This window comes from Parasteatoda tepidariorum, chromosome 12, assembly GCF_982258835.1.
Source record: "Parasteatoda tepidariorum strain Cologne lab strain chromosome 12, Ptep-v5.0, whole genome shotgun sequence".
NCBI classification, from domain to species: Eukaryota; Metazoa; Arthropoda; class Arachnida; order Araneae; family Theridiidae; genus Parasteatoda; species Parasteatoda tepidariorum.
In genome coordinates this window covers 9,008,370-9,021,943 of record NC_141766.1, presented here as the reverse complement: position 1 = coordinate 9,021,943, position 13,574 = coordinate 9,008,370, and the positions used below count along the sequence as shown (strand labels likewise).

Here is a 13,574-nt window from a genome sequence, read left to right as displayed (position 1 = left end):
CTGAATAGTTCAATGAGTAGATCATAAATATGCGAGTTAGTAATCCAAGAACAAAATATGCTGGTTAAACTGTCCAGAGGATATTTTAAATTGAGAAATCAAAAAAGGAAAAACTTTCTCTCTCGGAGAAATTGCACATTTTTTTAACGAATACGGATTTTTAGCGAATACGGATTTTTAGCGAATACGGATTAACGAAAACGGATACGGACGAATACGATTAAAGAAGTAGCCTCTGCAACACATGCTTCCAATACAATGCCCAAGAAAACTGTAAAGCAAGACAACGTGAATAAAGCACGAATAAAGGCGTAAAAAAGGCACACAAAATGGTTCTGTTCTATAAACACGAACCTTCTTCTGTGTCAAAAAAAAAAAAAAAAAAAAAAAAAAAAAAAGACGGGAGATAGTAATGAGACAATTACATTGCAATAAGGTAAGAAGGTGGTTTAACCAATAAAGGAGAAGGAGCAAGCTTGAACCAAATAATAAAAGAGAGATAAGAAGCATGTGAGAGGGAGTGGGTTGCGAACCCTAATTTGGAAAAAGTAGGAATTCAATTAGAATAGTTCTCCAAACATTAGGAAATAAAAAATCCTTAACTGAAAAATGCTGGAAAAATCATTAACTTTTAAAAAATCCAAGAAAAAATCATTAATTGAATTATTAAAATTTTTCTAATGCGGAATAATTCCCCGGTGTCAAAGTCGATAGAAAAAGAGTAGTGTTGAATGATTTCAGAAGAAAACTCAAATGTAAGATAAAAATTCGAACAATGTAGCTCAATGGAATATTGTTTAATATTCTGAGTTTGATCATATTTTTTTATGTGTTTTAAGTCAAAGTTTATGGGAATAGTGCAGCTTTCAAGAGAACTCCACCAGACACCCGTCGTGGCGGGTATTATGGTTACGAGGAAAGGTCACTTTGAGCAGGGGTGTGAGGGGAAAAGTTTTGTCTTAATCTTAGCTTAGGTCAGGGGTAGGCAACGCGGCGCTCGCGGGCGCCATGGCGCCCCCGATCGATTTTTAATGCGCCCTCGCTGGACTAATGTAAATGTATGATAGCCAGAGCGATTTACTTAACTCTTGTCAAACGGCGATATACAGCAAGTAGTCAGTTGAGTTTAGGATTGTGCATGATTATCTGTAAAATATGCGCCCTCGGTGATTTTCAAATTTAGTATTGCGCCCTTAAGGACAAACAGGTTGCCGACTCCTGGCTTAGGTTGTCGTGAGTAAACCAATCGACACCTTCTTTCCTCCATTTTAACAAGCGAAAGCCCATTAGAAATGTGCTCTCGCTTGTTACCATAGAAGAAAACTCAAATGTAAGATAAGAATTCGAACAATGTAGCTCAATGGAATGTTGTTTAATATTCTGAGTTTGATCATATTTTTTTATGTGTTTCAAGTCAAAGTTTAAGGAAATAGTGCAGCTTTCAAGAGAACTCCACTAGACACCCGTCGTGGCGGGTATTATGGTTACGAGGAAAGATCATTTCGAATAGAGGTGTGGGGTGAATAGTTTTGTCTTAATCTTAGCGTAGGTCGTCGTGATTAAACCAATCAACACCTTCTTTCCTCCATTTCACTCCCATTAGAAATGTGCTCTCGCTTGTTACCATAGCAGCAGACAGCCCCAGACTTTTAGTCTGTAGGAGTTCTCCTCAAAGCTGCACTATACGTTTAGATAGTTCAATCTATGCAAGACCATGCTGACAAAGAATATGATAAATACCCAAGCTATTGTTATCAGTTATGGGGCCTTTAAGTAAGGGGAAATTTAGTCTGTTTACTAGAGAGAAAACAGCTTTAAACCATATCTTAGCAATTTGGAGACTGATTATCAGAAAAAAAGTACGACAATTAAATTGTAAAAATTTAAATTAGAAAGTTTTTTGGGTTGCGAGTTTAATTTTTTCAATTTGTTTAAGCTTATTCCTCTTCCCCTATTGGCCAAACTACTTTTTTTCTTACTGCAGCATATTTGTCTCGTTAATTTTTTCTGTCATTTTGTGTTTCGACATTGAGGAAGGCTCTTGATTATAAAACCAAAACTACAGATGCCTATTTTCGTACATTTATTTGCAGTTCATTCACTTTGTTTCGCTTGATCCTTTATTTCAATTATTTATTTGCAAAACTAAATCAGTCAATAAGTTCTTGAGAAATGAAATTTAAATATGCACTTTTTTAAATTTTTATTACTCAAAAACTGTTCTCCCGATTTCATTCGAAATAATAGGTCTTTGAATATGTCATGCAAAAGAATGCATAGTATATTTCCTAATATTTTATAACTAAATTATCATTTCATTTAATCTTTTCTCAATACATAAAGATCATAAATATAATCGGTGATCATTTTATTTAATAACCTTGAATTGAGTGCAGAATAAAATGCAGTATTAAAGATTATCTCTACATCTGCCTTATACACTTCTATAGAATTCTGAAACCGTTACATGGTTGATAACAGTGTTAATTTCTTTAAAATTTGTTATTTTTCTCACACTTTCTTTTCTGCCAACACATTTGAATATGCGAGACTAAGAAAATGAACCTTGGCAAAAATTAAAACGATGAATACCCAATACATGAGATATTTAACTTTCCTTGGTGAAAAAAATTTTAATACATATTTATATGTCACTTGCATTATTGAATTCATCATATTTGGAGGTGTCATGTGGGGCTTGCCTGCAGCCACACTCTCAGTGTCATTTTCAAAATTAATCATTTTATTGTTTTTTAATCTGGAGCTCCTACGATTTAGTAAGAAATCATAAGAGCTTTTAATTAGAAGTTTTTTTTTGATGAATTATCCAATTGAACACGTCACTTAAATAATTTGCTTTTAGAAATATTTGTCTTCATCATTGTAAAAAGAAAAATGGATAATAGGACAAACAATTTGTTAAACGCTTGGTTAACTTCATCAATATGTTTCTTTAGGCATTGTTTGCTACGAACAATCAATTCTTCTTCATAATTAGATAGTAAATTCTGATTTAACTGTCATCTCGATTAATATGTAGAGCTTAGTAAAACCATTTTAATAAAAAAATTTATAAAATATTTGTCAAAAAAAGAAAGAGATTTTGTGGTGACAATTTTTATAATTCATTTCTGATCTGCCTTTAGAGCAATTCAAATTTATTAAATTGATTTCAAAGAAGTCTATATTCGTCTGAAATTTTCATTCGTCACAAATTCAAAGCGTATACATACCGTCCAATAATAGAGGTTTTTTGAGAACTATTTTTTCTAGAGGGTAGTAAACTAAAGCAGAAACTTTAATAAACGAAATTTTTAAATTTTTTTTTATCAGAACTAGCGAACAGGACCCTTTATATGTCTGTATAACTTATTTATATTTAGTGGCAGTTAAAATTATTTTAATTATAATTTATCAATATTATATTAAATTACTTTACTGCCGATAGCAAATCCATTTTTTAAAACAAAAGAAACTTCGTAATAGTTGGAGGGTATGCGTATAACACCCTTATAAAGGAATGACTCGCTTAGAAAATATTTGTCTGGAAATTATATATTTCAAAGTGTAAATTTGGTGAATTAATTTATAAACTGGTTTTGTAAAGTTACAGTATCAAAGGCATTTACTGAAATAAATATATTAAACGAGTTGGGATTTTCATTTTCAGATTAAAAAAAATGAAAATATTGAAGATTAAAAGTCATCAAGTGTATGTCGATTATCTTTTTTAAGCTTAAACACTTTTTTGAAAAATAACATATTTAGGAAAAATTAATGTCCCAAGAATCGAGGTTTCATAGTGCAAGTTCTAAATATTATCTTGTCTTAACTCTCCTATGTATGTAACTGTTTCCAACTGGTTTTAACAGTTTCAATTTATCTGCCATTTCCACTCATACATATATAAATAAATAGATTTTTAAAAAAAAGCTTTATTCTAACGTGTATGGCTTTTTTTTACGAAAGTAGTTTGATGGAATTATTAATTACGTTTAAAAATGTTTATTTCAAATTACAATGATGTGAAACTGATTTTTAAACCATCGCTAGCAGCATTTCAAATTTCAATCAAATTTTCAAAGATGATATAATACGTCTCAATTTTCACCTATTTTTTTCCCCCCTCCTTTCTTTCCTCCTGTCTTGTTTTAATATAATAAATCAAATTAAACATAAAATCCTCATATATAAAATCAAATTAAACATGAAACCCATCAAGTGTATGTAGATTAACTTTTTGAAAAATGACATTTTTAGGAAAAATAAAAGGTCCTAAAAGTCAACCAATTAGCTGATTTAATTCATAAACTATTTTTGTAAAGTTACAATTCAATCTTGTTCTAATAAATACACTTTTAAAGTATTCGCATTAATTTCCTTATATATATATATATATTTTATAGAATTGAATATTAAAAATAAATAAATAATAATTTTTTTCTGAGCATAAATATGCAAATCAAGTATTGTTACACAAAAGTATGAATAATGATAAAAATGTGAAACAAAATGATAACCTCAAAATCCGGGATAAGATAATCGATAAGTGTTTGTGGAGAATTTCCCCACTCGATAAATTGAAATTGGTTTTTCCAATTTACATCATAGATACTGAAGAATTCTATTCTTTTCTTTATCAAACAAGATAATTTGTAGTACAATATAAACCCCTAGACCAAGAAGCCCTGCATGAAAGCATATTCACCCTATTTGAAATCTCCTCAGACCTTTATTTCAAACTTAAAAAGGTGAGTTATCTTCTTTTATTTTTAACAAACTTAGCTTCTTTTCTAGTAAAACTTTATTACATTAATTGTTTCCTTCCATATTTGTTAAAAGTAATCTTTTCCATTGCATGCGGGCCCATAATGCAACCCACTTGTTTTTATTAAAATATTACAGGCACTGGTATTCCCGAAACAATTCGAAAAAATCTTGAGTTGTAAGGTATACAAATTTTTACCCTATTTTATAGAAGGTAAATTTTTTATGGCAAAATATAAAATTTGTGCGAAGTCGGTCGAATAGTTCCTGAGAAATCATATTTTAATTATCTGACTTTTTTAAAATTCAATCACGGGAATTACTCGACCGATTTCGTCCAAATTTTGTATTTTGCCATATAAAACTACATTATTTAAAAAGGCGTAAAAATTTGTTTACCTTACAACTCAAATTTTTTTCGACTACCATTAAATAGAATATTAAGGAATTATAAATAATTGTTATCTTTGGATAAAATCGTGAAAATCCGGTCATTAGGATAAAAAATTATTTAGGGTATTTCTTTTAACTTTTTGTGCACTATACATAATTAGTAGACGGTTCCTAAATTGGAATGTTCGAATTTTTATAAGGATTAATAATAAAAATAAAAAGATGTCTCAAAAATCCAAATCTTCCAATTCTTGAAATCAATTTTTTTAAGAATCTGCATTTATATTCTTAGAAAATGTCATAAACTCATCAGGAATATCAGGACAAAAAACTAAAAAAATCAGGACCAAATCTTTTTTTTTTAAATCAGGAATATAAGAAATACTACTAACCCTGATGTATATTATAACAAACTTGCACAGGTTTACAAAATCAGTGGTGAATTCATTTCAAAATTCCTCAGCGGCTTTGAATTTTTTTAACTCGCGTATCATTCAAAAAGTACATAAATTATCAAAAAAGTAGATAAAATTCATAAAAGTACATAAATTCAAAATTTTCTTAAAAAAAAATGAGGTTTCTAATATGATTAAAAATATTTTAACTCAATATTAAAATTCCAGTTCATTTTTAATAAAAATATCCATACTTTGTCATCAGCATTTTCGTATTATGGTTTTAAAAAAATCTTCAAGTTATTTTCCTTTTTAATCATTTTTTAAAGACCTATAAGAACTAAACATTTTTTTATAGATTTAAGACAAACTAAGACATTTATATATGCACATTTATAGTTTCATGCAACTGTCTTCAATAGGCTTTGAACTATATTATTTTTAAGTTGTAAAAAAAATGTTTTTATAGAAATGAATTTTAAAAGTTTGAATCTTAACTTAAAGTTCAATGCACTGAAGAAAAAAAAAAATGTCTTATCAAGCATTGCGATAAGAACATATTTTATCTCACCACATAAAATATATTTAAATACATTGTTTGTTTTTTCTAAGTATTAAGGAAAGATTATATTTTAAAATCTATATTTTGTGTCCCTAATCCCCTTAATTATTCTTTTCAACTCGTTTACCCAACATTTCGAAAATATGCAGCATTATATTAAAAAAAAGACAAGAATCTGACTTAAATAGTGTATTTCAAAGCAAATGTATTTCAGATCAACCTTTTGCAGTCGTTTTAAAATTATACATAGTTGTCAAGCAGAATATTTTTTATTGGACGAATGGAATACGCAATATGAGAAAAAAATTTTCTTTAAAGAAGGATAAACGCTTTTCTAGATCGAAATGGGCTACAGGTGGCGTAGAGCAGAACTCTCTAGATATGACAACAATTCGCATGCTTCCAACATTAGCGTGTGGAGAGACATAGAAGAAAGTACGTTAGTTTCTGCCTTGATTTTCTAATAGATTAAACACTTTTAAGTTAGGAAACTATATGGAACTGAGAACTACAATGAACATAGATCTATAAGAAAACGTCGTAAAAATTAAAAAAAAATATTTTTGACAAGTAAATACGAAAAATATCATAGTACATTCCTATAAAACTGAGAAGAGGGAAGGGTCAAGGCATTGAACCGGTCTTCTCCCCAAATAATGTATTCGAGCGCTGTAATCGCAAATTACACTTAAACTAAATTTATTAAGTATTATTTTAATTTTATATATTTCTAAAAATTATTTACTAAGTGAATTGTCTTGTTCACTACTATAAGATGTTTGATTTTTTTGTGTTGATAAAGCCGATTGGTAATCGCAACGCTCGAATATGCTTGGTTCCATGTCTTGATTATCTCCCTCTTCTCAGTTTTATAGGGATATACTACGTTATTTTCCCCTTTCTTAATATTTTCTGTATTTAATTATTAAATATATTTTTTTAAATTTCCACGAAGTTTTCTTTTAGAACCATGTTCAATGTAGTTTTCCGTTCCATATAGTTTCCTAACTTAAAAGTTTTTAATCTATTTGAAAATCAAGGCAGAAACTAACGCACTTCCTTTTACGACTTTCCACACGCTAATGGTGAAAGCATGCGAAGTGTTGCCATAGGCAGAGTTCTGCTCTACGCCACCTGTAGCCTATTTCGATCTCCAATAGTTGACAGACAACCGCAAACGGTTAAATATAAATCCGAAGAGGTGAGAGAAGATATCTTTTGCCTTCAGTTAAGGTTTATATACGTTATATATAAATATATCATACAGATTAATCAACATCTTTAAATTTTTTGTATAGGTAATATAAAAATGTTTATACGTTAAAAAGGTTATAGGTTCAGTTTAGGAAGTTAATATCGTTCCTCCTACTAATTTAAAATTAATAAGGAATTTTTATAGTCCAGATTTTTCTGACATTTGCATTTAGAACAATTTTAGAATATATATATATTTTTAATTATGATTTTTTTTTTATACATTTTAGGGCATTTTTTTCTATTTAAAAGTTTTTTTTGACATCTGGTTATTTTCGTATCAGAAATTTATCTAATATTTCTGCATTTTATAGCATAACACTCAATATTTTTAAGAACATTGTTCCCCCTCCCATTCAAATTTTACTTCAAACTTCAATTAAATTGCATCTCAATTTCTATTAATATACATATTTTGATTATGTAAATTTAGAAAAGAAATATCTCTGATTTAAACTCCAGCTTAATTATGAGGATTTTTTTAGATCGTGAAAATCTGGTTTATTTTAGTGAAGCATTTAGGCCGAGACATGAAATTTCAGTTCTAAAGGTAGACAAAAACTTCGGCTCTCCACAACTTTCCCATAAAATATAAAAATTTTTTAGAGTATAAAGAAATTATAGTCCAAAACTATAAATGAATAAAGTTATTACCCTTGCCATTCAGTGATAATAACAAGAAGTTGTATAATTTCCACTAGGTTTCCGATTTTTTGATATTTCAAGCATTTATTTTTATCTTTAGTCCAAAATTTAAACCTTTGACTTATCTCCAGAGCCAAATTCTATTTCGCCCTCCTTCCATGCTAACCTAAGAAGAATTATATTAACTCTTATTGTGTCAATAATTAATGTAAATTAAAACATTAAAAATACGAATTTTGTACCCTAGTTCTCCATAAAAAATTTCAGTAAATAAAATGAAATAAAAAATCCCAACTATTATTTACAGACTTAATATGTAGGGAATTTGCATTCATATAATTTTCCATAGGCTTACATGGGGAATACGGGAAGCAGAATGTGACTCCAGGTAACCTTTAAGAAAACTACATTTCGATATTCCCTTTAAGTTTGAATTTCACTAAGGAACATCTATTTTGTTCAAAATTATTTTCTATTCAATTTTAAACAATTCTTTATGTATTCAAAAACAACTTATATTTAAAACATTGAATTTATTAACGAGAATTAAGTTCATCAATTTTAATTGTCTATTGGTTGAGTATTTTTTAGAGTATTCGATTGTAATTGTTATAGTACTCGAAATATTACCATATAGGTAAATAATTGTCGTATCCAACATTCGAAGGCCTGATATCGACGACATACAAGTATACATCACAAAACATCCTTTAAAATTTAGCAAACACGTTTTAAGATTACCTCAATTTCTAGAAACTAGATCATTATTAATCCACACTAACATTTTCCTTAAATGAATATGTGGACAATTTAAAAAAATTTTTTTTTATGCAAATTAATGCAGTATCTTTGACAAAGCTAGTCCCGGTGAAATGCTTTAGTATTGAAACACACTTTAATAAATCTTGAAAGACAAAAATGTTTTGTTATTATACTATTAGTAATCAGAATCATATTAATCTGATTATGATGAGAAGGCTTTTTTTTTAATCAAAAAAGAAAAAAAAAAGAAAGAATAAACATCAAAATTACAGAGGAGGAAGAAGTGATCAAATTTTAATGGATTTCATTTTTACGAAGGATTAACAATACGACAAGTTTCGAACGACTCGTGTGCATGATAAATCATAAAAATTCTTTATACAAACGATTTGCATAAATGATTTTATATTTTTAAAGGTATCAAAGCAAACTTGGCTTTTTTTTTATCAAACTTAGACTAAAATTATTACTATTTAAAATTTTTTAGACATCATGATGAAGAAAGCTCTTTTTCTCTTGACGATACTTGTTGTTTATGCTGTGGTTTCTGAAGCAGGATTATGTAAAAAAGTGTGCAAGAAATACTGCATAAAAAAGTGGGTCTGTAAGAAAGTATGCAAATCATTGTGTAGTGAACCATTTAATGAGTAAGTTTTTTACTTTTCAATTCAAGCTTTAACAGTAAAATAACAAATTTTCTGTTTAACTATACATAGCATTATACTTAAATAGAACTTTAAAATATTTATATAAATATGCATAAATGTATAAATAAAGTTTCACTTCAAATCCGATAATTGAAAAAAAAAAACTTTTGTTGCTTTTTTTAAACATAAAACTAATAATTTAAAAAAAAATTCATTTTTAGAAAATTTAAATGTCCTCTTTAAGCTGATATATGCATTTGAGTTTTTGAAATAAAATTTAAAATTGCTTAATTTAAATATAGCCTCATGGTGTTTAGTAGATTAGAAAGTTCAAATGAATCAATTTTGACCAGACAGTTTTTAGATAGCTTGTTTCAATTCATATTAATGAATATAACTAATTGATTAGAAAACTGATGCTATAATTTAGCATTTTGGCAGCATACAAAAATAGGTAGAACACTGCAGTTATTTTAACAAGATTTAAGTTCTGTCCAATAGAATTCATATCCACTCGGTAAATAAAGATTTTGATCCTAAAAGCATTTAAGAAAGATGTTTTTGTATTTATTTTATAAAGAAAAAACAAGTTTTTAAAAATATTAAAAAAATTGGTTGTTATGCCTTTTAAACATTTAATTCATATGATTTTAAATTCAAATTTAATTAAAATAGGTCTTTGCATTGCATTTTGAGTATCATTTAGCAAGCCATAAAATTTGAAAATAATGCGATATGCTTTATTTAATTAAAAGAAAATCCTATAAAATTCTGCCCTGAAAAGTCAATATTAATGGATGCATCAATGTTAAATATTTATGCAAATGTATAATTTAGTTACATCAATGAATAAAAACATTTAAAAGAAATAACTGCAATTTATTGACTCAGGTTTGGCTAATTTAAATAAGACACCACAGAATTCATTTAAACTTGTTAAGACCTTCAGCATATTTACCCAGATTTCATGTATGCTATGACCCCAGAAAAAAGTAAATGGGCAGGAAAGAATCTATCTTCGAGGAGCACTCCTTTCCAGAGTAGACTTACAATTAAGTGGCAACAACACTAGTGAGAAAATTATAAAATTCAATACTAGTGACCGAAAATCAACCTCGCTAGCTGACCCATTTTCATATCTTTCTTATAATTGGATATATGATAGACTCTTCCTCTAGCAGAGAGTTGATCACAACGAAGCATGCCCAAGGAATATTTTGCTTCATTTTTAAGATAAAACATGATGAGATTTGTAACAGTTAAAACCCATCATATATATAATATACAAGAAAAGGTCTCTTAAAAATATGCGAACTATGTATTAATTAGTGACAATATAACTTCAAAATATATATATAATATTAAATTAACACTGTCACATTCAGTTAATTTTTGTTGCACTTTTAATTTAGTTATTACAACCTTTGTTTGTCAGACATTAATTTCCTTCAGTACATGTTGGTGAAAATTTTTAGAGAAAAAACTTATATTCCATAACATGATTCGATCTAGCAAAAATCTTAATATTAAAAAACTGCTTTTTGAACTTTATAGAAACTTCATTTTCAAAGGTCACTTAATAAAAACCTCAAATAAATGTGGCTAAAGTGAAATTCAGTGTTTGAAAATTTTCATATAAATCCAGGCTAAAGTGATATATTTCTGTTAAGACATGCTAATGAACAAAAACAATAACAGCAGGATAATTTTTTTAAAAAAAAAAAATACTTTCGAAAATCTTTTCTAACATTTCTCAAAAGAAAATTGTGAATTGAAACTCATATAACTTATACCTTATCAAACAAAAGTAAAAACAAGTAATTTTTAAGAAAACATATATTTTATATAAAATTTTAAGTAAAATATTGCTGATCACAACTTTTTGCTCTTTAATTGAAAATTTTGTAAAAAGTAAGAATCTATTTTTGAAGCATTATAAATATTGACAGAAATTAAAAATTTCCAAGATAAGAGTACTACTGATATTTCAAGCTACCTTTTGTGATACCTAAAAAAAGTATAAATTTGCTATTAAAAATTCTGCAAAAAAAGAAAAAATTGAGAAAACATTAAAGAAAATTTTTTTTTCTTTTCACGACGACAAAAGACAACCTTTTTGAATAACAGGCCTCAGAGAATGAAAGCAATTAGCTTAAAGGGAATTTTGTTCTAATGAATAAAAAAAAATTTTTTTTGAGCAATCATACAAAATGAGTTTTGTATTAAAAGCCTGTTTACGATATTTTGGATTAGTTGTGTATCTTCTGATTTGAGCTTTCAATATTTTTGCCATGTTCGGCTTTATCAAAAACCAAGAAATAAAATAACCTCAGTGACAACTCATCCTTAACAGCTTTCACAAATTTCTTTAAACCTTGCCATATTAGTTATGTTTATTATTGAATACAATATTATAATGCCATACCTGCCAACATTGGAGAAATAAATAATGAAGATTTTACTAGCAAAATTCTTTGGGATACGTGTACAGTTTTGATACATCATGCATAATCATGAAGTCAAAAAAAGAAATTAAAAAAATTGGAAATAATAAATATACAGCTCATTTTCTAGAGGCCAAACTCACACCCACAATAAATAATTCTGAAAAAAGAAATACATTTATGTTTTGACTTTTGGTAAATATACAATGCAAACAAACGAAGTCATTGCCAGATTCCTATAGGAAAAAATTGAAGCATGTTATTGGAGAAAAAATGATTGTCTGAATAAACGACATAGCCGTCCCGGAATGGCAATAGCACATCTGTTGAGGAATAAGCAAAGTAGTTTTTCTATTAATGGATATTTATAGCTAAAAATTTATTTTTTTTAAAAGATTTCTTTTAAGAATATGGAGAATTTTAAGAATACACGGGTAAACGGGAGACAGAAGTAAAATATGGGAGTCTTTCTTAAAAAACAGGAGACTCCACAGGAATGTAAATTGTGAATTCTTTAAATCACTAAAATAGTATTATATGCTACATTGCTGGTAATTAGGAAAAAAAATATTTGCAAACATCTGTAATATTTTCAAAAACTCCTCACACTTAAAAATAGATTTAAACAAAATATGCACTATATCTCTTATATTTAATTTTTTTTAGATCAACATCCAATGCTCCTGAATATATATACTACACAGTGGAAGATGAAAAGGTAAACAATTTGATTAGTTTATCTTTGGAAAGCACCTAATCAATTATCAGCAGTTTTTATTTATGAATTATAAGCAGTTGAATTATATGCTTAGGTTTAAAAACCCATAAAATATGATACTTAAGAATTTCAGGCATTTTTCTATTTACATTTGCCAAATAGAGGTGTATTTCGCACTAAAGATGTGTTTTAATTCATTATTTGCAGTTTCACTATTAAAGCATGTTGCTCTCTATTTCACCTGTTTCAACTTATACTTTCAATGAAAGATTTTCAACTATGAATAAAGTAAATAGAATAATATAATTTTACAGTGATGTTCAAACTATAATTTGATTATTCATTATATGATAAATTTGAAAGAAATTTCATTTAAGTAATAACATGTAACTCTCTGAATACTAATTTAAAACGTTTTTCTTCTTCTTTTCAGCGAATTGATTTTCAGAAATGATGTTCCATTGAAGAAATAATGCGAGGAATTTTGTAATGTATAATTTATAAAACATTTATAAATGTCTATAACTACACTGTTTGTATAAAATTGTTTTAAATACTATAGAAAATATATACTTTTTATACAATATATCTTTCACTTAATTGTTTAAGTTATTAAGTTAAACTGTATATGGTAAACGACTCGCAGGTACACAGAACACAAATTAAATAGCTTTAGTTTTAATTAGTAAACTCACAAAAGTTAAACCAATGCCAGTTTATTTTGATAATTAAATTATTATCAGTTAAATTTTTTGATTCTTAGATCAAAAATAGTAGTAAAATCCACTTATTAAAAGAAACTTTTTTTTTAAAAACAGCATTTAATGTTTAAGTAAAATAAATTCTCAGTATTAGGTTCATCAGGTTTTCTTCCCAAATGTAAATAACAATCAAACACAAATAAAGATCATTTATATTAATATCTATTTATTGGAATGCTTGAATAAATACGTGTTCATAAATAAGAGTAGTTGGAAAAAAATATTC

General features: G+C 27.6%; 1 long non-coding RNA gene across 1 annotated transcript; it reads left to right on the top strand.

Annotated features, from left to right (window-relative positions):
- The first annotated feature begins 4,704 nt into the window (after positions 1 to 4,704).
- On the top strand, positions 4,705 to 13,173 carry LOC147800940 (uncharacterized). Its single transcript, XR_015430883.1, has 4 exons — positions 4,705 to 4,751; positions 9,266 to 9,425; positions 12,536 to 12,587; positions 13,021 to 13,173. It is a non-coding gene; the product is annotated as an uncharacterized LOC147800940 (long non-coding RNA).
- The last annotated feature ends 401 nt before the right edge of the window (positions 13,174 to 13,574 follow it).